This window comes from Rhincodon typus, chromosome 15 (genome assembly GCF_021869965.1).
Source record: "Rhincodon typus isolate 14 chromosome 15, sRhiTyp1.1, whole genome shotgun sequence".
Classification (NCBI taxonomy): Eukaryota; Metazoa; Chordata; class Chondrichthyes; order Orectolobiformes; family Rhincodontidae; genus Rhincodon; species Rhincodon typus.
In genome coordinates this window covers 59729265-59753075 of record NC_063346.1, presented here as the reverse complement: position 1 = coordinate 59753075, position 23811 = coordinate 59729265, and the positions used below count along the sequence as shown (strand labels likewise).

At 40.4% G+C, this 23811-nt stretch overlaps 1 protein-coding gene across 1 annotated transcript in view; it reads right to left on the bottom strand.

The window, feature by feature from the left end:
- The window catches only part of hydin (HYDIN axonemal central pair apparatus protein), a 677137-nt gene that overhangs the window by 424084 nt on the left and 229242 nt on the right, over positions 1 to 23811 (bottom strand). The gene's annotated exons all lie outside the window — the stretch shown is intronic.

Below are 23811 nucleotides of genomic sequence, written 5' to 3'. Positions count from 1 at the left end.
GGACAGTGCAAGAATGCAGGAAGTCTTATACCTTTGGTTTTTGGACAGCAGCCAGAAATGTAAATAACAGCAGTCATCATTTCTCAAGAACTTTCCTTCTTCAATTCCAAGCAACCAGCCCCGTTAGTTCTTGCGCTGACAGGATGCCTGGACCACACAACTTATCTGAACACCTATATCCACGCAGGTTGGGATAAAATCAAACAGCTCACGTCCACTGTACAAGAAGAAATTCTCTGGCAGAGTGAGAAAGGATAATTGGCTATGAGGCTACGATGAGTGCTCAAACAGGTGAATGAAAAATAGATTTTAGTAACAGTTTTGCTTAAACTTTTCATTTTCTGAGGAACGTTTGAGCCATGATTGCCACATCCAGTTATATTGATTAAATGCATACTTGCAAATTAAGGCAGACCATCCTTTGATGAGATTAAAAGTTTCAATATAGAAGGTCACATCAAGAGGCAAAATTACTTAAAACCAGCTCAGACATAATTGGTAAAGACAATATGAAGTAGATAGGGATTGCAGTACAAGACTGTTCCTGGCAATGTTCTTCAGTTTATCTTAACTCTAGTTTTACTAATATATCTATTGATTGTCATACTAAAAATTGGGAACCTTGTTGCTTCTAGAAAAGGTAGGATTTTCCTCTTCTAAGAAGTAATGGCGAAGGTGGCAAAAAGGGCAGTTAATCAGGTGGGTAAGCATCAGGAAGACCTAGAAACTGGACATCAACACAGATTTTGGAACAGTTGTGAATGGTGCTGAACATTGTGTAATCATCATCAAGCATCTCCACTGTTGACCTTATGATGGAGGAAGGTCATTGATGAACCAACTAAAATGGTTGGGCCTGGGCTACTACCTTGAGGAACCTCCAATAATCCTCTGCCTTTACTCCATTTGCAGATCCCAATCCCTCTTTGTCAGTTAGGATACCGTGAGGCATATTTCCACAGAAGAAGATATTTAAAAGACAACCTTTGGATCAACTGTCCAATTTTAGACAGCAGGTAGATTCCTGAGGGTACAGACCAATCCAGATGTCTGCAGGCTTTAGAAAAATGAGTAGTACCACAGTCAGAGAAGTGAAAATGAGAGTGTCTTAAGGAAACAGAAATGAAAAAAATTAGAAGTAAGGTAAACTATTCCACAGGATGGCCAATGACATCAGCTGTGGTCTGCTGCTAATGGTGAGGATTTAAAAGACAGGATTCACAGACCAACCATCCCCTGATGTGCAACCCCCACCCTCTTCACAGGCCAGCCCCACGCAAGCTGCCTCAAGGCATTAAAACAGCACACACTGAAGAAATTTAGCAGGTCTGACAGCATCTGTGGAAAGAGAAACAGGGTTAACATTTCAAGTCCCATTGGTTGAAAAACAGGAAACAGAGAGTTGTGGAGAATGGTTGTTTTTACATTGAATCATGTTACACCGTGGGGTTTCCCAAGGGCTGTTATTGGGACGTCAGCTTTGCTTTATTTACTTTAATGACATAGACTTGGGTAGAGACTTTAGAATTTACAGATTACACAAAACTTGTGGATGTCCAGTGAAGTGTAAGAAGTATAACAACAGACTTTATGAGTGTATTGAAAGATTGGAGCAATAGGCAGTCGAGCAGCACATAAATCTTAATCAGAAAAAGGGCTTTAACAAGGCCTCTTCCTCAACACTGTACTTTTTCTCTCTCTCTCTCTCTCTCTCTCCCCCAATCCCCTCCTCAGCAGCCGATCAACACATCCTACAGGTTTCCCTCCAAGCCACTCACCATCCTGATTGGAAATACATCACCATTCCTTCGCTGACACTGGCTCAAAATTTTGGAATTGCCTCCCTAAGGGTGTTGTGGGTGTACCTTCAGCACATGGACTACAGGTTCAAGAAGGCAGCTCACCACCAGTTTCTCAAGGGCAATTAAAGACAGGTAATAAATGTTGGCCCAGCCAGCAATACCCACTCATGCGACTTTTCAATTCACTTGTGGGATTCATTGCCTGTCCCTAGCTGCCCCTGAACTGAGTGACTTGCTAGGCCATATCAGAAGGCAGCTGAGAGCCAGACCAGGTGAGGAGGCAGATTTCCTTCCCTGAAGAACATCAGGGAGCCAGATGGGTTTTTACAACAGTCAGCAGCAGTTTCATGGTTAGCAGTAGATTCTTAATTCCAGATTTTTCTTTCCCATTGAATTCAAATTCCACCATCTGCCAAGGCAGGATTCGAACCCGAGTCCCCAGAACATTAGCTGAGTTTCTGGATTAATATTCTAACAATAAAACCAAGAGGTCATCACATCCCTCTTCCCATGAGTGAATTAAAAAAGTAGTCTTTCTTGGGAGTCTAAAAGCAGGATGTTGGAGGTTAGAGCTGGTGTAAATGAAAGGGGATGAGGTGGGTAAACAACAACCTAAGCAGTTAAGGTTACTAGGCTGCAGGATGAGGATGAGATGAAATTCGAGAAAGCGGATAAGATAGGAACATATTGTCATACTTAATTTTCTCAGCAATATTAGATGGAATAGGGACATGATACGGATAGCTATCTCCTCTCTGTGGCTCAGGAGATGTTGGCTTTCTTGTATCCTGCCAATGCTGCCTTGCTCTCTTCTATCTGTGCCACCTTCTCCAAAAAGAGAGGGAGGTCAGAATGTTCTGTAGCATGGCGTTTGAGTGACGTGACAGCCACAACCGGACAGCAGGAGATCTGCGTAGGCACTGAGAAGTGAGTGTGAGGTTTATAGTATTGTTAAATCTGTGAGTGTGATGTGGAATATCTAGATGTTAGGAGTAAGTCTGGAGAGTCAGGGAACACTATTGGCTGAGTAATGCAGCTATGATATAATTAGCAGAGTGAGCAACTGAGGCAGCAAAGGATATCGGGTTAAGAAAAGATGCATTAATTGAACTTGGCAAGATATACAAGTTCATTTGACTTATCATGGCACTGCTGCCAGGTCCTTGGGCCCAGGAGCCAGGAACTGACTATCTGCTGTCACTCCTTTCTTTGGATGTTTTCAAGGGCCTCCTGCACTTGTCTCCTCACATCCCACTGATTCCACGGAAACCATAGTACATCATCTCCTTCCCACATCCACCATGAGCTCTGTTAACACAAGGCTGCTCACCTCCTACTGAGCACTCAGGTAGCCAACAGTACAAAGAGGCAGAGATAGTAGGAACTGCAGATGCTGGAGAATCCGAGACAACAAGGTGCAGAGCTGGATGAACACAGCAGGCCAAGCAGCATCATAGGAGCAGAAAGGCTGACGTTTCGGGCCTAGACCCTTCATCAGTACAAAGAGGCAGCTAGTCCTGCACTACAACCACAGAAATGAAGGGCTCCACAAAGTTTGCATGCTGCCCCCTTCAGATGGATCTGGTGAGCTAATATGTGAATTACTAATTCTCAGATCCAAACATCAGGGATAACCAATTTCTAGCCCATTGTATTTTCCCTTAAACTAATTCAGTGTGCATAAGGTAAGATTATTGATGAAACTGGGGACCAGATGTGTGGAAAGAGTTTTCAATTTAAAAATTTCAATTATTTCAATTTCAATTAAAATTTCAATTCTCTTACTGAAAAATGGTGTGTTTTTCCAATATGATCCCCCTGGACTGCAGAACTCTGTGGCAAGATGTCACTTTAATATATGCTCCCATTGAAAACTGCCATAAATAGCAGGGGCACTTCCCCAATATTTGCAAATAACTGTGACCTCGGATATGAATTGAGTCACAGTCACTGCTGAAGTTCAGGTTAAAAAGTTCAGCACACCCAGAATCCATCTCGAAATGGTCTCCTGAGGAATTCTGGAGGTTAGAGATAAAGGCCTTGAAAAGCTTGCTCCTTTGAAGGGCCTTGGCAGCCTTTATGGTTTAAGTTCCACAGGATGTCTCTTTTCTTTTCCTAACTTGTTAAGGATATATTACTCATCTCAATACACTGAGAACATTAGGCGATTGCATTAAGAGTCAAGATTTTTGTGAAAGATCCGGGAATTGAAAGTTGGGCAAGTTCTTGACTCTGCAAACTCATCTTTGCATTTTTCTTCCAGGAAGGTGGAGCTGGATAGCGTTAAGCCTATCACCTCCAGAGGTGAGCCTGTAACAGCAATGGAGGTGGATGGATGTTGAAGCAGGCAGGCTAGAAGGATGATCTCTATTTCCTGGGTTAAATCATGAAAATCATAGAATCCTCACAGTGTGCAAGCAGGCCATTCTGACCATTGAGTCCACACCGACCCTCCAAAGAGCATCCCACCACCCTACTCTATCCCTGTAATCCTGCATTTCCCAGAAATACCCACCTAGCCTGCACATCCCTGGACACTATGGTAATTTAGCATGTTAAATCCACCTAGCCTGCACATCTAAAGACCCTGTTGTATTCATGAATGAGACCGACAAACAATTGTGCCAACAGAAGCCATTCAAACAGACAGCAAGATGACTGTTTTACTAGATAGCCTCATTATAAATGGTTAGCTGAACTCTAACGATTATTAATCATTTATCCCAGCAGGCAGTGTTGACACAGAAACAAAGGAATGCAAACTTTATTTGACTGACATCTTTATAACTTACTAAAGAAAGAATAACTTATAGCAGAGATTTTGTAAATACAAGGGAACTCAGAGATGTGGTGCTACTGTTCAATCAGCATCCAATAAGGCATCACATCAAAATTTACTACAGAAAATAAGAGCTCATGGTGCAAAAAATAACATTTAAACATGGATAGAGGATTGGTTCGCTAACAAGAAGTGTAACATAAGCATAATTGGGTGATTTTCAGCTTTCCAAGCTGTAGAGGAATGCCACAGGGATCAATGATGAAGCATCAACTGTTTTACAATCTATATCTATATATATCAGAAATGACTACCAGACTCCTAAGACCTCATAAGATCATGACTGCACACAAACCTACAGCAACACTGCGCCAAATGTTATCAAAGATTAAAGACCCCATACCGACAGTAAACAAGACCAACGTAATATACAGAATACCATGCATTGAGTGCAATAAACATTATATTAGACAAACAGGGAGGAAACTGATGACCAGGATACACAAACATTAGCTGGCAGTAAAAAGACACAACCAATATTCACTTGTCTCAATACACACAGACAATGAAGGCCATCAGTTCAACTGGGACAAAGTGACCATACTGGGACAAGCGACCACCAGACATACAAGGAATTTCTGGAAGCCTGGTTCTCAACACGGAACTCCATTAACAAACACATAGAAATAGACACCGTATACAGACCGCTGCTAAAACAACAGAACCAGAAATGACAAGACCATCACACCAGAGGATCATATAAATCCGGAAGGAAGCAGAACATCCAACGCTTCGATAAGAGGTCATACTGATAATATTACCTCGAAGGGTAACGAAACATCTGCACACCACAGAACTGGCTCACAACCCGAGCTACAAATTTTCATTAAGACCTATGTCTATAACTTAGATGCAGAGGTCAAATCAACGGTAGCTAAATTTGCTGATGATACAAAATGTGGGAAAGTAAGTTTACCAAGTGGACATAAGAAATCTACAAAGAAATCTTGACAGGTTAAGTGACTGGACAAAAATTTGGCAAATGGTATATAATGTGGGTAAATGTGAACTTACCCAATTTAGCAGCAAGGATAGAAAACAGCACATTATTTAAATATTGAGAGATTGAAGAACTCTGTGGTTCACAGGGATCTAGGTGTCCTGGTACATAAATCACAAAAAAGTTCATATGCAAATGCAGCAAGTGATTAGGAAGGCAATTGGGATGTTGTCTTTTATTGTATAAAATGTGTATAAAGGTACAAGGGGACATATTGTTGCAGCTGTGCGGGTCCTTATTTAGGCTGCACCTGAAGTACTATGTGTATCTTTCTTTACTTAAGGATGGATAAAACTGTGTTTCGAAGCAGTTCAGAAAAAGTTAACTTGACTCATTTTTGGTATAAAGAAGAAAGTGAGCAAGATGGACCTTTACCTCTTCATAGTTTATAAGAGGCAATCTTATTAAACCAAATAAGATCCTGAGGGAACCTGATAGAGTGGATGCTGACAGGATGTTTCCTCTTATGGAGGTGTCTAGAACCAGGGGATGTTGTTTAAAAATCATGGGTCAAGATGTAAAGAATGTCTGAGGGTCATTGGTTGGCACAATTTTCTTCCCTAGAGCACAGTGAAGGCTGAATCATGGAATATATATTTGAGGTTGTGTTAGGTAGATTTTTGGTTACAAAGGAGTAAAGGCAAAAAAAATGAAATTGAGGCCACAATTAGAATCATAGAACCATAGAATTTTACAGTACAGAAGGAGGCCATTCAAACCGTCATGTCTATACTGGCTCCTGAAAAAACTACCCATCTACTCCCATTCTCCAGCCCTATCTCTGTAGCCCTCTAACTTCTAATGTCTAATTAGATTCTAATTAGATTAGCCATAATCTAATTGAATGGCAGAGCAGGCTGAAGGGGTCAAATGGCCTACTCCAAATTCCTGTGATCTTGATTTTTAAACAACATTAAGAGGTATGAAGTGCATTAAAATATTTGCATGCTGATACTATGATTGGCTGGTTTATGAGAAGCGGACAGGAGCAATGCATTTCAAAAGGAATGTTGAATGGCTCTTTGTGATTCACAAATTCAGAACTATAGTTTTTCCATGGTTCACAACTCCTTTGAGAAACTGCAGACCTAGCAGAATGGGCACAATGCCATCAAAACTGTGCCATCAAGTTCCAGTAATGGAGTCAACAAGGTCAGAAATCACATGACACCAGGTTATAGTCCAACAGGTTTATTTGAAAACACAAGTTTTTGGAGCCTCAGTCCTTCTTCAGGTGCGAGAGAGGTAGTATCAGACACAGAATTTATAAATAAAAGATCAAAGGTTCATACCACTGATAAGGATGTATTAAACAAACCTAAGATGCTGTTAAATTTGTAACCAGTTAGAAAGTTTTAATTTAATATGTATATGTAAATCACAAAATTCCTTTCAAGTCACGGTCCTGAGAGAACTAAAGGTTTTATCAGTGTAAAGAAGAGATGACATTTTAGATCAGACAATGCATGTTAGGTGTGAGATCTTGTTTAGAATCAGTTTGTGTTTTACTCCAACACTGGCACCTCCACATCGGAGCTGACATGGGCAGGAGTGCTGTGTGTGATTAATTGATTGATTCATTGCCACGTGTACCGAAATACCATGAAAAGCTTTGTTTACGAGCAGTACAGGCAGATCACAGCAAGCAAAGCATGTACAGATCAAAAAGACTTAGAAGCATACAGATTACATTATTTGAGGCTACAGTCCATTCAACAGTCTGATAATGGCCGGAAAAAAAGCTGCTCCCGAACCTGCTCATGTGCGTGTTCAGGTTTCTGTATCTTCTGCCTGATGGAAGAGGTTGTAGGAGGTCATCACCGGGATGTGATGGGTCTTTAATGATGTTGGCACCCTTTCCATGGCAGCGAGCCAGACAGTATGCTTTCAATGGTGCATCTGTAGAAGTTAGTGAGGGACCTTATGGACATGTCAAATTTCCTGAGCCACCTGAGGAAAAAGAGGCATTGTTGTGCCTTCTTGACTGTCGTATTTACGTGGGAAGTCCAGGACAGATCATCAGTTATCGCCACTCCGAGGAACTTGATGCTTTTCACCCTCTCAACCTCAGTTCTGCTAATGTAGGTGGGGGCGTGTTCTCCTCCCTTCTTTCTGAAGTTGATGATCAGTTCTTTAGTTTTGCTGACATTGAGAGACAGGTAGTTTTCACTGCACCACATCGCAAAGCCCTCTATCTCCCTTCTAAATTTTGACTCTTCGTAGTTGGAAAAGAAGTTCAGTGCTGGTCCGAGGCAGCAGAAGATTATTGGGCTGACATCCGCACCCTCATCCCAAGCCAGTACAAGTTGTGAGAGCCAGGATTTTAGGCAGGAACTCTGAAATCGACTCCCAACGGCCACCTTTCAAAGGTGTCACAATGGAGCCTACCTTCATGGAAATCTAAGCCATAAAGTATGAAGATCTTTATTAACTTGCCATTTTCCTTCTCTAATAAATGTACCTTATGCTACCGGATAACACAACAGGGTTGCCTCAAATATTCATTAATTATGCATAGTTAAATCTTACAACAGATGTTCTTAAACTTTTCCTTGCACTCTTCAGCTTGAAAAAAAATTGCAGTGTAATTTGGAAATACGAGCTCACGCTGGCACAGAGAGGGACTGGGCTATCTGGGATCTGGATGAGCAATGGAGCTACCAGACTATCTCTCAGATCAATGAGATTTAAGGATTCTGAAAGAAAAGAAAATGGCAGAGAATAGCAGTAAGAATCAAATCAGATACAGAAGGGTAAATAAATTTAAGGAAAGCAAGATTGGATTGAGAAAGATGGAAAGAAACAGAAAGGAAAAATCATAGTAAATGAAACAACTTGACATTTGAATTTGAATTACTTTGAATTACTTTCTCTGATCATGCTCAGTAAAATTATTTGTAGAACAGGTTTTGTGCCAGTTTAAGACTATGCTCAGAATGTGGTGATACATTTTTTAAGAAAGTTTGCATCATTCATTTTCAGTGCATGACAAAGATAGGCCAGTGGTTAGAATGTGAAAGCTGGTACCACAAGGTCTGTTTGAGACACTAAACATCAACCCTTCCAGCACTATCAGAATTCAGAGCCTTCATTGATATTCATTCCCGTGATCACCAGAACTGTCTCCTTCACTGGGTGAAAATGAACAGGTTCAGAAATCTCTTCCAGCCTGCAGTCTCCTATTATAGGGAAAACTAAAAATAAAGAAAGGAAGGAACCATCCAGATTCATTACAAGTGAAAAGAATGATGGTGGAGAAAGTAATATTGCTAAAGACAGATAAATCTTGAGGATCCAATAAGCTAGATTTTACACTGAGGGTGGGTTGTAAGACCAGACAGTAAGGCACAGAATTAGGCCATTCGGCCCATCAAGTCTGCTCCTCCATTAATTCATGGCTGATACATTTCACTGGCTTCTCCCCATAACCCTTGGTCCCCTTACTAATCAAGATCCTATCTATCTCTGTCTTAAATAACTTAGCCTCCACAGTCCTCTGCAACAAGTTGCACAGATTCATCAGATTCTTGCTGAAGCACTTCCTACTTGTCTCAGTGTGTCCTTGTGTCCTACTCTCTCCACATCCACTCTATTCAGACTTCTTAGTATTCTGTAAAATCCAATGAGATTCCACCTCATCCATCTAAACTGCATCAAGTACAGACCAAGAGTCCTCAACCGCTCCTTAAATGACAAGCCTTTTATCCCTAGGATCATTCCTATAAACCTGCTCTGGACCCTCTCCAACGCCTGCACATCCTTCTTTAGAAAAGAGGTCGAAAACTGCTCAAAAAATTCCAAATGCAGTCCGATCAGAGCCTCATTCAGCCTCAGGAGTACATCTTTTCTCTTGTATTCTAGCGCATTTGAAATGAATGCTAACATTGCATTTGCATTCCTAACTGCCAATTGAACTTGCAAGTTAACCTTAACTGAATACTGAACTAGAATAAACCAACATAAACTTCAGGGTGTGAGGCCACCATTGTTGGGCTGGCTTATCCTGCTTTAATTTCTCAGACGACAGTCTTTTAACTAGTGTGAAGCAGGACTTTTGTTCATTTCTCAGAGGATGTCTCTCCTGAGCTCAGTGGTGGCCAATTGGAGACTGGCAGCAGTGGTCACTGCCAGTGCTGCAGGTAGGCCAAAGACATGGTGTTCGGCAATAACTTGGATAGCCAAACAAGTCCAAAACCTTGCTGGGGCCAGGCTGTTGGTGAGGGTTGGGGTGGGCGTGGGATCGGTGGGAGTTTTTGAACACGACAGGGTAGGATGATGTGGGCAGATGTGGAGATCCAAAATGTAGGAAAGGGAGTGGGCCCTATGACATCTTGCCCTATTATATGGATCCACTTTGTTCTATGAGCTGCCTGTAAAATTCAGGCTCTGATCGGACTGCATTTGGAATTTTTTGAGCAATTTTGGACCCCTTTTCTAAAGAAGGATGTGCAGGCGTTGGATTTTAAAAGAAGTAAGTGTGGAAAGGCATGATCGTGATCTTTCATATGCTCTTGATTCAAGAATTATCCCCTTGGATCAGAAAACAGTTTGTATTTCCTCATTCTTTACGATAAACTGAGAAACTACAGGAGATAAAAACAGAAAGTGCTGGAGAAACTCAGCAGGTCAAGCAGCATCCGTGGGGAAAAAAAAAAGTTTACTTTTCATTCTTCTTTGGATTGCTTTTTTTTCTCAGCAAGTTATAGGTTTGTTAGTCTCATCTCAGTTGTCGCAAAGTTGGTAGAATCTATCATTAGAGACAGAAAGTTTGATCATATGAAGGAATAGGAGTTGATCAGAGAGTGTGAACAAGGATAAATGATCTCTAATTAACTTAGCTTCATGTTTTGAGGATACAAAAACAGATAAGGACATAAGGATATGGAGTTCCAGAAGGCAATGGACAAGGTTCAACATCAGAGATCTTAATAAAAATGGAACTGCAGAGCAATTGGAAGTTAGTTAGAAGGTAGGAAACAAAAGGTAGAGGTAACTGGTAGGTATTCAAATTCACTGGTCACAATTAGTGATGTTCCCACTGGATCTATATCAGGGCCTCAGATTTTCTCTATGAATTACTCACAGAACATAGAACAGTACAGCACAGTACAGGCCCTTCAGCAAACGATGTTGTGCCGATCTATTATCCTACCCTATATTTTACTATCATCCATGTGCCTATCCAAGAGTTGCTTAAATGTCCCTAATGTATCTGACTCCATTACCACTGCTGGCAGCACATTCCACGCAACCACCACTGTCTGTGTAAAGAACCTACTTCTAACATCTCCCCTATACCTTCCTCCAATCACCTTAAAATTATGTCCCCCTTGTAACTGTCAATTCCGCTCTGGGAAAAAGTCTCTGGCTATCCACTATATCTATGCCTCTCATCATCTTGTACAGTTCTATCAAGTCACCTCTCATCCTTCTTCGTTCCAATGAGAAAAGCCCTAGCTCCCTCAAACTTTCCTCATAAGACCTGCTCTCCAGTCCAGGCAGCATCCTGGTAAATCTCCTCTGCACCCTCTCTAAAGTTTCCACATCCTTCCTATAATGAGGCGACCAGAACTGAACACAATATTCCAAGTTTGGTCTAACCAGGGTTTTGTAGAGCTGCAGCATAACCTCACAGCTCTTAAACTCAATTCCCCTGCCAATGAAAGCCAACACACCATATGCCTTCTAACAACCCTATCAACTTGGGTGGCAACTTTAAGGGATCAATGGACGTAGACCCCAAGATCCCTCTGTTCCTCCACACTGCCGAGAATGCTGCCAGCATCCCTGCATTCTGCATTCAAATTCAACCTTCCAAAATGCATCACTTCACACTTTTCTGGGTTGAATCCCATCTGCCACTTTTTTGTCCAGCTCTGCATCCTGTCAATATCCCGTTGCAACCTACAACAGCCCTCCACACTATCCACAATTCTACCAAACGTCGTGTCATCGGCAAACTTAACAACCCACCCATCCACTTCCTCATCCAAGTCATTTATAAATGCCTTGCTAAAATCTATACACACTACATCCACTGCTCTACCTTCATTAATGTGTTTTGTCACATCCTCAAAGAATTCAATAAGGCTTGTGAGGCATGACCTGTCCCTCACAAAGCCATGCTGACTATTTCTAATCAAAGTATGTTTTCCAAAAATAATCATAAATGCTATCTCTCAGAATCCTCTCCAATAATTTGCCCACCACAGAAGTAAGACTGACTGGTCTGTAATTCTCAGGATTATCCCTATTCCCTTTCTTGAACAAGGGAATAATATTTGCCACCCTCCAATCATCTGGTACTACTCCAGTGGACAGTAAGGACGCTAAGATCATCGCCAAAGGGGCAGCAATTTCTTCCCTCACTTCCCTTAGTAACCTTGGGTATGTCCCATCTGGCCCAGGGGACTTATTTATCCTCATGTTTTTCAAAATTTCTAGCACATTCTCCTTCCTAACATCAACCTGTTCGAGAATATCAGCATGTTTCACACTGTCCTTGCAAACTACAAGGTCTCTCTCACTGGTGATTTACTGAAGCAAACTATTCATTAAGGACCTCCCCTACCTCCTCCTACTCCACGCACAAGTTCCCTCCACTATCCCTGATCAGCCTTACTCTCACTCTGGCCATCCTCTTGTTCCTCACGTAAGTATAGAACACCTTGGGGTTTTCCTTAATCCAACCCACCAAGGCTTTTCATACCTCCTTCTAGCTCTCCAAAGTCCATTCTTCAGTTCCTTCCTTGCTACCTTGTAATCCTTTAGAGCCCTGTTCAATCCTTGTTTCCTCAAGCTTAAGTAAACTTCCTCTTGACTAGATGTCCCACATGTCTTATCATCCAAGGTTCCTTCACCTTACCATCCCTTCCTTGCCTCAGTGGGGACAAACCTATCCAGCACTCGTAGCAAGCGCTTCCTAAACAATCTCCATATTTCTGTCGTGCATTTCCCTGAGAACCGTTATTCCCAATTTATGCTCAGCAGTTCTTGCCTAATAGCATTGTAATTCCCCATGCCCCAATTAAATACTTTCCCATACTGTCTACTCCTATCCCTCTCCATTTCTATAGTAAAGGTCAGGGAGTTGTGATCACTATCACCGAAATGCTCTCCCACTGAGAGATCTGACACCTGGCCTGGTTCATTGCCAAGCACTAAATCCAATATGGCCTCCCCTCTAGTCAACCTGTCTATATATTGAGTCAGAAATCCTTCCTGGACACACCTGAATCACATGGAAGAATAGAGATCAGTATAACAATTTTCCTGACACCATGTTAAGTGACACAATAAACAATGCAGACAGAAGTAGATAGTTTTAATCATTTCAGATTTAATGCATTTTGTTAGTAGATCGGAGGTGGGAGTATTGTAAATTGAGTAGTTGATGAGGCCAATGGGATAATATTTAGGATATGCGACTTGAAGATTAATATTGCCTTAACAACACTTGTGAGATTGGTATATTGTAGCTATCTTCGTAGGGCAATACTCATCTCCATTGTTTCCTCAATTGCTTCCTCAGCATACGTTTTGAAAGCCTCTTGCCCCCGTGTCAATTCAAGATCTTTCAACTTTTCTCCAATCCTTACAAAGCCTCCATTGAGTTATTACTGGTGCCCATATTTGCACGTATTCAAGATTCATCTGGCAAACAATTATCCATACTTCGTAAAGCCACAATTCATGTTCATTAAAGTTGCACAGTCCACTCTCAATGTTAAGTCCTACCTTAGCTTGCATTGAGCTCATTAACAGTGTGATGGTCTTGCTGCATGTAGCAATCAATAAAATCAACAGGTAGCATGAATTTAAGATGTTGCTAGCAGTGCAATAAGTGGGTTAAGTTAATGGCATACCACCATTACCACATCTATTGAGGGGTTATTCAATTTAAATCCCAATTTATCCAATTTAATCACAGCAGGGTATCATTAAACTGCAAACGCTCTTGTAGCACAGTGATGATGTCGCTTTCTTTGGGCCAGGCCTGAGTTCAAATCCCACCCACTTTAGGTATGTGTCATATTATCTCCGAGCAGGTTGATTAAAAAATACCTACCATTGAAATATGGATAAAATGGAGGTGCTTAACACAGCAATAGCTAATATAATAAAATAAAAGGGACAACCTAATACTGAAAACTTCACAGCTGAACAAAGATTGAAAACTTAAATTTGTTACGTCATACTGCAATTTTCCTCATTGCATATAATCAAGAAGGCTTTCAAGATGAGGAAAGTTTTTTGATTACTTGCAATGAAAACTATTTTCTGTCAAGTGGGTCAATAATTTGTATCTCTAATAGCCAATCAATGAGGAATAGAACTCAAGTGGAAGCTCCTCGCAGTTAGATAATTTTATTCACAGAGACATATACTAAAAATGTGCACCCCCCAAAAAAAGCCCAATCAACTTGGTGCCATTCTGCTATAGGAGTACAAGTGAATCCCCAGTTAAAGCCTGCCAACTGAACACAATTTAGCACAATAATAAATAATAAACGATTAATAAATCACCAGAGGTCATAGAACACAAATAAATGGCAGAGGTTCTAGTAAGGAAATGGAGAAATTTTCTTTTCACCAAAACGTCTGTAAGGATCTGGAATGTTGCACCTGAAAAGCTGATTATATAAATAATTTTATGTTGAGGAACAGGTTTGTGGATAAAGAAGGGGAGTCTGAAATTCAGCATGACTACTTTTTCAAGAGCTAATATGGACACAATGTGCCATGTGACCTTCTTCCATGTTCAGAACCCCTAAGATTTTCCAGTAATCAATATTTAATTCTGCTTGATCACTGAATTTGTTTAATGAATTAGTTAATATACTTAAAATTTCATCTTTAATTGCTGTGCTACATGCAGTTAAATAACTCTTAGATCACTGATATATTGATTTGATTTAGCTTGGTTTGGTTGAACAGTAGTATAATTTATACATATATGATGAAATGATTAGGAGAGAATTACATCTAAAATAGGGCACACATCAGAACATCCAGTTCAAGTTTTCTTATAAGTGTTGCAGGATTGACTATTCAGCAGCCATAAAAGATCTTCCACATATCCTCAGAACTTACTGTCTCAAGTTCTTTTATTCATAGCCCAGTTTAATAATACATGTCAGAAGCACTGTCTCTTCTGAAATATTTATTTCAATCTCTTTCAGAATACTACATTAGTCCCTGTAGGCTGACTGGAATCTAAACTTCTCTGGTCAATGTAAAAAATTTTGTTCCATTATCTTGAGCATTCACAAAGACAACTCCTAGTTAATTGTTTTGGAAAGTGATAGACCACCAATTGAGGTCGTGTCTCACTAACTTGTTTGAGTTTTTTGAGGAAGTGATGAAGATGATCGATGAAGGTAGGGCAATGGATGTTGCCTACATGGACTTCAGTAAGGCCTTTGACAAGGTCTCTTATGGCAGGCTAATACAGAAGGTAAAGTTGCACGGGGTCAGAGGTGAGCTTGCAAGATGGATAAAAAACTGGCTCAGTCATAGAAGATAAAGGGTAGCAGTGGAAAGGTGTGTTTCTGAATGGAGGGTTGTGACTAGTGTTTCCACTGTAATAAAGAGGATGCACAAAGTCACAGTGCCAGTGGTTTAAGAAAGGCACTGGGAAAATGGATGTGGTAAAAGAGGCTAAACTAATGGGATTAGTTGAGGTAGTGTAGGAAATCCCAAGAGAGGTTGAGGAGCTGGAGGAGAGTGCACAGCCTAGTTAAAGGCTAGAAAGTAAGATAGTGCCCAATCCCTTCAAAGACTTCGCCTCTGTGGGTAAGGTTTACTCAGGTAGAACAGGGGGAGAAGGTAAAGAAGTTACAATATTGAGAGATGCAGGAGCTGGTCAATCTCTAATAGTAACAGATGAAAATATTTGCACTCCTTCTGAAGTATTACCTGAGACAGTGATAATCTGTGGAGTAAATGGAGAGAGATTTAGCATTGTCCTCTGTCAGATAAGGCTGGGAAGTCCAATCAAGACTGTGGGAGTGACAGTGAGAGTGATCAAAAGAGTGTCTATTCCAGGGATCCAGCTTGTTCTTGGAAACAACCTAGCAGGATCAAAGGTGGGAGTGATGCCCACTGTAGTGGAGAAACTGAAAGAAAACCAGGAAACTGAAAAGCTAAAAGAAAATTACCCTAGAATTATTCTGGACTATGTGGTGACAAGATCCTACAGTCATAAGTTAAAGCAAGGGAAAACAAAAGAGAAAAATGAAGGAGTTGAGGTCCAGTTAGCTGGCATCCTGTTTGATGAAATAGTAAAGGAAAAGCCTAAGCAGGTACAGGATGAGGCAGAGGTGTTTTGCTCTGAAAGATTAATATAGTTAGAACTAAAAGATGACACAATAAAAAATTTATATCATAAAGCCTACTCGGAAAAGGAATCAGAAAGTATTCCAGAATGTTTTTACCTTAAGGATAGAATCCTGAGGCGGAAATGAAGACCTTGGCAGGTTAGTGCAGAGGAGAAATGGTTAGAAGTTCAACAGATTGTGTTGCCGGTAGCATACAAACAGGAAATGCCGCAGGTAGCACACAAATTATCTGTAGGAGGTCACCTAGAGTGAGGAAGATTCAGGCCAAGATACAAAAGCATTTCTGTTGGCCTGGATTTCATGAAGATATGGTTGAATTTTGCCGTACCTGTTGTACATGTCAGATGATGGGAAAGCCATAGGCAATGATAAAACCAGCACTTTTAATGCTGATTCCTGCATTTGAAGAACCTTTCATGTGAGTTATCATTTAGTATGTAGGTCCCCTCCCTAAAATGAAAAGTGGGAACCAGTATTTGTTAAGCATAATGAATGTTTCTACCAGATTTCCAGAGGTAGGAGATTCCTTCAAAGCAAGATTTAGTGGTCCCTATCAGATTGATAAGAAGTTAAGTCAGATGAATTATCTAGTAAAGATGCCAGATAGGAAAAAAAATTATCGGGTATGTCATGTGAACATGCTGAAACCTTAGTATGATAGAGAAAGGGAACCGGAGGAACAGGTATTAGCTACTGCCACTCACAGTGAGAAATCAAATACAGATGATGTAGATTTTGATGTGCCTCAGAATAAATTAAATAATGAGGCAGTCCTTAAAGAATGGGATAGGATAGTAAGCTATATGTCTCAGGAACAGAGAACTGAATTGAAAGGCTTGATGTAGCACTATGAGGACATGTAGAAATAGAATGGGGAGAACTAATACTATAGTACATGAGGCGGATGCAGGGAATGTTGTTCCAATAAAACAACACCCCTACAGGCTTAATCCTCTCAAAGCAGCACAGGTACAGAAGGAAGTGGAAGCGATGCTCCAAGAAGACATCACCAAGCTGAGTCAGAGTGAGTGGAGTTCGCCGATCATGTTGGTTCCCAAATCTGATGGCACTCAATGATTCTGCGTAGGTTATCAGAAGGTCAACGTCATGAATAAATCCAATTCAAACCCAATTCCAAGGCTGGAGGACTGTGTGGAAAAAATTGGACAATCTACTTACAGCACAAAGTTGGACTTACTTTGTGGTTACTGGCAAGTATCTTTATCGGAGAGAGTGAAAGAAGTTTCTGCATTTGTAACCCCAAATGGACTGTATGAATTCAAAGTAATGCCCTTTGGAATGAAGTTCGCACCAGCCACATTTCAAAGATTTATGAACAGAGTTGTGGCAGGATTGACTAATTGTGCACATCACAACTTGGTGATCTTTAGCCATTCATCGACAGATCACATGGCGCATTTGGCACAGCTCTTTGACAGATTATGGAAAGCAAAGTTGGTCATAAATTTGGCATAGACAGAATTTGCGAAAGCAGAAATGACATTCTTAGGACACAACGTCAGACTTGGAAGGATGACAGCGAGGAACGTGAAGACGAAGGCTATCGAGGAATTTCCAAGACCATCCCTGAAAAAGAAAGTGCTACGATTTTTGGGACTGAGTGGATTCTACCAGAGGTTTGTACCAAACCATAGTAGCATGGTGGCACCACTGAGGGATTTGTTGAAGAAGAACACAAAATTCCGGTGGACAGAACAATGCCAGGAGGCATTTGAGAATCTAAAAGCGGTGTTAACCACCGCACCAGTATTAGCTGCACCAAATTTCTTGAAATCCTTTAAAGTCGCCATCAAAGCAAGCGATGTAGGGGTTGGAGCCGTGTTGGTACAGGAGGACGACTATGGAATTGAAAGGCCAATTGGTTATTTTTCAAAGAAACTCAATATCCATCAGAGAATATATTCAACCGTTGAAAAGGAGTTATTGAGTTTGGTACTGGCCTTACAACATTTCAATGTTTACGTTGCAAGCAATATATCGGAGACGGTTATGTACACTGATCAAATACTTTGACATTTTTGGAAAAATTTAAAGACAAGAACACCAGACTATTTCATTGGAGCCTTATGTTACAAACATTTAATTTACAGATTATTGTGGATCATGAAAATGTTACTGCGGATGCATAATCGTGAGTTTAAAAGGAAAATGTGTATATAAGATTGAACACTACTATGTTTATGTTATTTATATGTACATAGAATTAGTATGAAATATGTAACTCTAGATTAATGAACTATATATCTAGTAATAATGGCGCTAAGATTTAGAGAAAAAAAGGAGCTATCTTTTCATAATGATGGTTCATTTTTTCTTAAAGGGAGAGCTGTTGCAAAATTGGTATAGTACTTGTGGATTGGAAGGCAGGACATTAGAATTTGTTTGTAAAATGATGGGGGGATGAGAATATGGTCCCTTTAAAAGGTGCATTTTTTTTTAGTCTTGGAGATTTTTTAAAAAGTCTGCAGGCAGCAGCAGATATACAGAGAATTCTTGAAATTGAAATATTGTATCAAAAGGCTATACTGTTAGCAGGAAAAGCAGCATTTTTACCAAGACAACAGTTTTTGAATTTAGCCGATTAATTTAAACCAGGCCCTAAATACCAAAGCCCAATTAAATTTAAATCTGATGGTTTTGACAACCTCGGACCAATCCTATTGTAAGAAACTAATAGGTCATCAAGGGTATAAAAGAAGAGGGCATTTGGAAATTGGTGGGAGAACACATTGCCATCTGTTGAGAGAACAGATCTCAACAGCCATCAGCTCTAACGAAAGAGAAAATCACGGGCTCTCACAGGAAGCTGTAAGAACTCAGAGTAAGTACCATCTTAATAAAGGTACCAGAGCATTCTTAGCTTATATTCCTGACACAAGAATTCAACGGATGAAGGCATTCCTAACTGGAAGACAGCAGAGAAGGCAAAGAACATTCTGGAAGACTAATTCCGGCTGTAATTTCGAGAGATTAAGCTTTAATTTTTTACTAATTTGTTTATATAAGCAGAACTTACATCTATTGGAGCAGCATATCATTAGAATTTTGTTTTATTTGGGAATAGTTAGTAGTTAAGGGTTGAATTGTTCAGTTTGCTAGTAGTTGTTAATTTGTTAACTGTTAGAGTTTGATAAATAAATTGTTACTTGTTGATTATAAAGTGAGTATCAGGGATTTGTTTCATTTAACCACTCCTTTAATAGATTACTAGGCGAGGTGAGCTTCCCTGGGTGTTGTGGTTTTAGATTTCAGAGGGGGTTGGCCACTCTTTTGTAACATCTCTGATAGAAAAAAATTCTTCCATTTAGGTACCTTATTGTTAGGGGATTTGTCCCAGTACAGTGTGGGGGGTATGTGTGCAGTCCTGTCGGCCCAGCAGCAACACTTAGAGGAATCACGTATCATCAGTTGGGAAGTTGCAAACACAGCAGTTGAGGGTCTGGTCAGTCATGTATAGGAACTGCTTGCTGAAGTAGGTCAGAGGTCTGGGGCAAATACAGTCCTGAGATTCAGTCCATTGATCCTTCAGGAGAGTTCAAATAGGGATAGCTTGTAGGGGGAGTGCAGGATCAATGGAAGAAGGGGTGGGGGAGTGATGCTGGGATGTGGGGGTTTTAAAGCAGAGGCATTTATTGCAGTGGGATAAAAGGGTAACTCAAATCCATTGCAGGAAATTTGGAAGAGCATCAGAAGGAATGGTCAGCTGTAGGAGGTGGGGTTATTGATTGAGCACCTCTGTGGCTTCCATAGTGAGAGTGTAAAGGAGCAGGAGGATCATCAGCAAATGTTGACCGGAAGGGGTATGATACCTGAGACATTCACAGGATGAAGGAATCACGACAGCTGCCTGGGAACTGACAGCAGACCTGTAAGGTTTGCTTCTTTTCATTACAGACCAACTGGATATTCAATGAGTGGAATCTTTTTTCATATTATGGAATCTGACTGGTTGGTCCTTTGGTATCTATGTGGGCACAATCAGTGACTCCTTGGGCATAGGTGGATCCACTGATGGTGCCAAAGTCCAATGCTCTCTGTGCCTGTATTGGCTTATCTGTATCAAGATGGATGTAATTCCATGCTGTTTGGGATAGGGTATCCATCACCTGCCTGATGGTATGATAAGTAACCAACTGTGAAATGCCATCTAGATCCCAGCTGACCCCTGGAACAACCTGATTGCATAAAATTTCAAGACGAAAGCAGCCATTACAGCTGCTGGTAGGGGACAGCCGTGAAGGCCATGAGGCATCAGGTCACTGTGCACCATTGTGTAAATCTCCAAACTATCTACCTGAATAGGCATAGCCAATTTAGCACCGTTGTTGTCACCCGCAGATGCGTGATTCTTGGCAGTATAATCATGGGTAGCATTTTACTTTCATTGCGCTCCTCTAACCTCCTCCTGTTCAGTACATCACTGCTGTTCTAATACATGTCAGAGTACTGTAGTCTATTCACATCCCTCACAACTAGCATAACAGGTTAGGTACATATTGGAGACACAGTGGATTCCAGACATTCCTCCTACCTCCCAGTGAAAACTGCCTCACATTCTGGAGGTGATGGGATTCAGTGTCACTCTTAAGGAATGTAATTTCCAAATTGCTATTAGCCTGGTGTACATGACATTTATGACATTGGTTGAGTTGTACCCAAATTACAGCCAATGGAAGGTACTTTTTGACATTTAAGTTGTTCACAGCTGATTTAATGTCATGGAGCGCCATTCACAAAAGTCTTCCTTGTGTACCAATTGTTTCATCAAATACAAATTAGAGGTGAAACCTTTGTTGCTTTAACACCTGACAATGTGAAAAGAATGATTAAAAATAAACTGCACAAGAAACATGCTGAATCAACTTAGTTTTCATAAATTAATTTACATATACTATTAGATCACAGGTAAAGTGGTTAACACAATGAAAGGCTGATTGAATAGAAGTGATCAATCAAATGATTAATCAAGTATAACAGAACATTTAAACATTTAAAATGGTGTACGTTCTTTGACTTTTTTAAAAAATGTTTGAAGTTTGTCATTTCAAAAACGGCTGACGCGAGTCGAATGGTTGATCATAATTTTGAGACTCAAATAAAAACATGCTGACAATACAAAGGCAAGCAGTTTGGCAAACAGAGAGAAAGAATGTGCATTACTTCAGGGTTTGACAAGTTAGTGCAAAAGGCAGAGAGATGTCAATACAATTTACTCTGTAAGGCATAATATTTTGGGAAGATAAACTAGGAATAGAATAACATTAAAGGGTGTAGGTGACATGAGAAATGGGGGTTGTAATAAATGATCACCAGAAACTACAACAGTAATTAAATAACACCTTGAATAAGGATCAACAGAATTTTGGGCCATGTAAACAGAATAGTTAAAGTGCTTATGACCTCTACAACAATGAAAAATAAGGCATGAGTGTAGCTTGTGAGAAGATCTGTACATTGAGTGCCTGAACTAGTTTGCACAGCGGACTGTTGGTCCATAGCATTGTTTGGGCAGTGACATTTGTAGCATTTAAGGGAAAACCTGATCAATATTTGCAGTAGCAGAAGTTACATGGCTACAGGGAGTCAAGCAAAGCAGTGGGAACTTTTTCAGAACAGCATTGATATTGTGGGCAAACAGCCATTTTCTATACATTAAAGAAGTGTCAGGTAGAATAAAATGTGGGACCGTGTGAGGTTATGCATTTTGGAAGGAAGAATAAAGGCATAGACTATTTTGTAAATGGGGAAAAAGCTTCAGAAATCTGAAGCACAAAGGCAGTCCTAGTTCAGGTTAACATGCAGGTTCATTTGGCATTTAGGAAGGCAAATGCAATGTTAGTATTCATTTCAGGAGGGCTAGAATACAAGAGCTGAGGCTCTTTAAGGTTTTGCTCAAATCGTATTTAGAATATAGCAAGCAGTTTTGGGCCCCATATCTAAGGAAGGCTGCGCTGGTGTTGGAGCAGTTCCAGAGGAGGTTTACAAGAATGATGCCAGGGACAAAGGGTTTGTCATATGAGGAGCAGTTGAAGACTCTGGGTCTGTACTTGATGGAGTTTAGAAGGATAAGGAGGGGATCTGATTGAAACTTACAGAACACTGAGGGACCTGGATGGAGTGAATATGGAGGAGATGTTTCCACTAGTAAGAGAGACTAAGACCCAACGGCACAGTCTCAGAGTGAAAGGATGACCATTTAGAACTGAGATGAGGAGGAATTTATTCAGTCAAAGGACAGATAATCGTGGAACTCACTGCTGCAGAGGACTGTGGAGTCCAAGTCATTGAATGTATTTAAGACAAAGGTAGATAGGTTCTTGGAGATAATAAGGACTGCAGATGCTGGAAGCCAGAGTCTATAGGTGTGAGGCTAGAAAAGCACAGCAGGTCAGACAGCATCTGAGGAGGAGGAAAGTCAACATTTCAGGCCGAAACCCTTCATCAGGACTAACGAAGGACAATGGGTTGAGAAACATATCTGTCATGGTCGAATGGCAGAGCAGACTTGATGGGCCTAATTCTGCTCCTATATCTTTTATTGCATTATGGTCTAAACCTCCATATTTTGAGATGAACAGCTAACAAGACAAATAAGATGCTACTGCCATCTTGATTTAATTTAAAGTATTGAAAATCACAAATAGACTGCATATTTCCTAAAGGAAGCAACAATAGGACTTAAACTGAAAATGCTGGAAATATAAAGCAGGCTTGAACAGTATTTGTAAAAAAAAATCTCTTTCTCTTGTTAAATGTATATTTCTAGCACGTTCAGTTTTTATTTCAAACTCCAGGCATTTGCTTTGCTTCTTTTTACTTTGAACACAATGCGTATGCTTGTAGAAGCCCCGACGATGCATATAGAATACATTTACGCAAAAGGAATCTCGCTCTACTGTATCTCAATCCCAATCTTAAAAGAGCTGTTATTACAGAAGGGTATTTCAAATTGTCCCAGCACTTGCAGCCTCTTCGATTGAGATTCTAATTTTAGATGAAATAGTAACATAGTGGTTATGTTGGCAGACTGATAACCTGAAGGCCTAGAATACTGATGTGAGTCACTTTCGCAGCTGGGATATTTAAATTCAGTTAAATAAATAAATCAGCTCCATCTAAAGCTAGCATCAGCAAACCTGCATCTATCGGATTCTTGTCAAAAGCCATCTGGTTAATACCCTTTCAGGAAGGAAATCCACTGTCTGTACTTGGTTTGGCAAATTTGAAACTACAGATCACAGCAATAAGGTTGCTTCTTCACTGTCCTCTCTACTCAATTGTCAAGAAAATTGTTCATTAACACCTTTTCCAGCACATTCACAGATCAGCGGCCTTGTCAGTGATGTCCACACCCATGAATTAACAAAAGGAAGTTCCAATCAAAGGCCAATTTTGAATTGTCACCAACCCTTGGAGACTGCTCAAATTAATTTCACCTAAAACCTTTGAGGTTATCAGCCAGACAAGCCTGGACTGAATCTGAAATCAGATCCTTGTGGTAGACGCCCAGTCTCTGCTCTACTTTATTCTCTAAAAAAAAAACTTTGAATCACCTACACGGAAGCAAATTGTCATGTCAATTCATTACTTAAAATGTACAAGCTATTTCAGACTACAGTAGACAGATAGCAGATGGATTGGAACAATGAGCTTCTTCAAACTTTTCAATGTAAGCACAAGATATACACAAAGTTAAAAATTATACAGCCATGGTATGACAGATGTATGGACAGGTAAATAAAGAACAGCTTGGCCTGGAACACAGTGCTTTAATTAACTAACCAATAACTGGTTTGTCCATAAATCCCT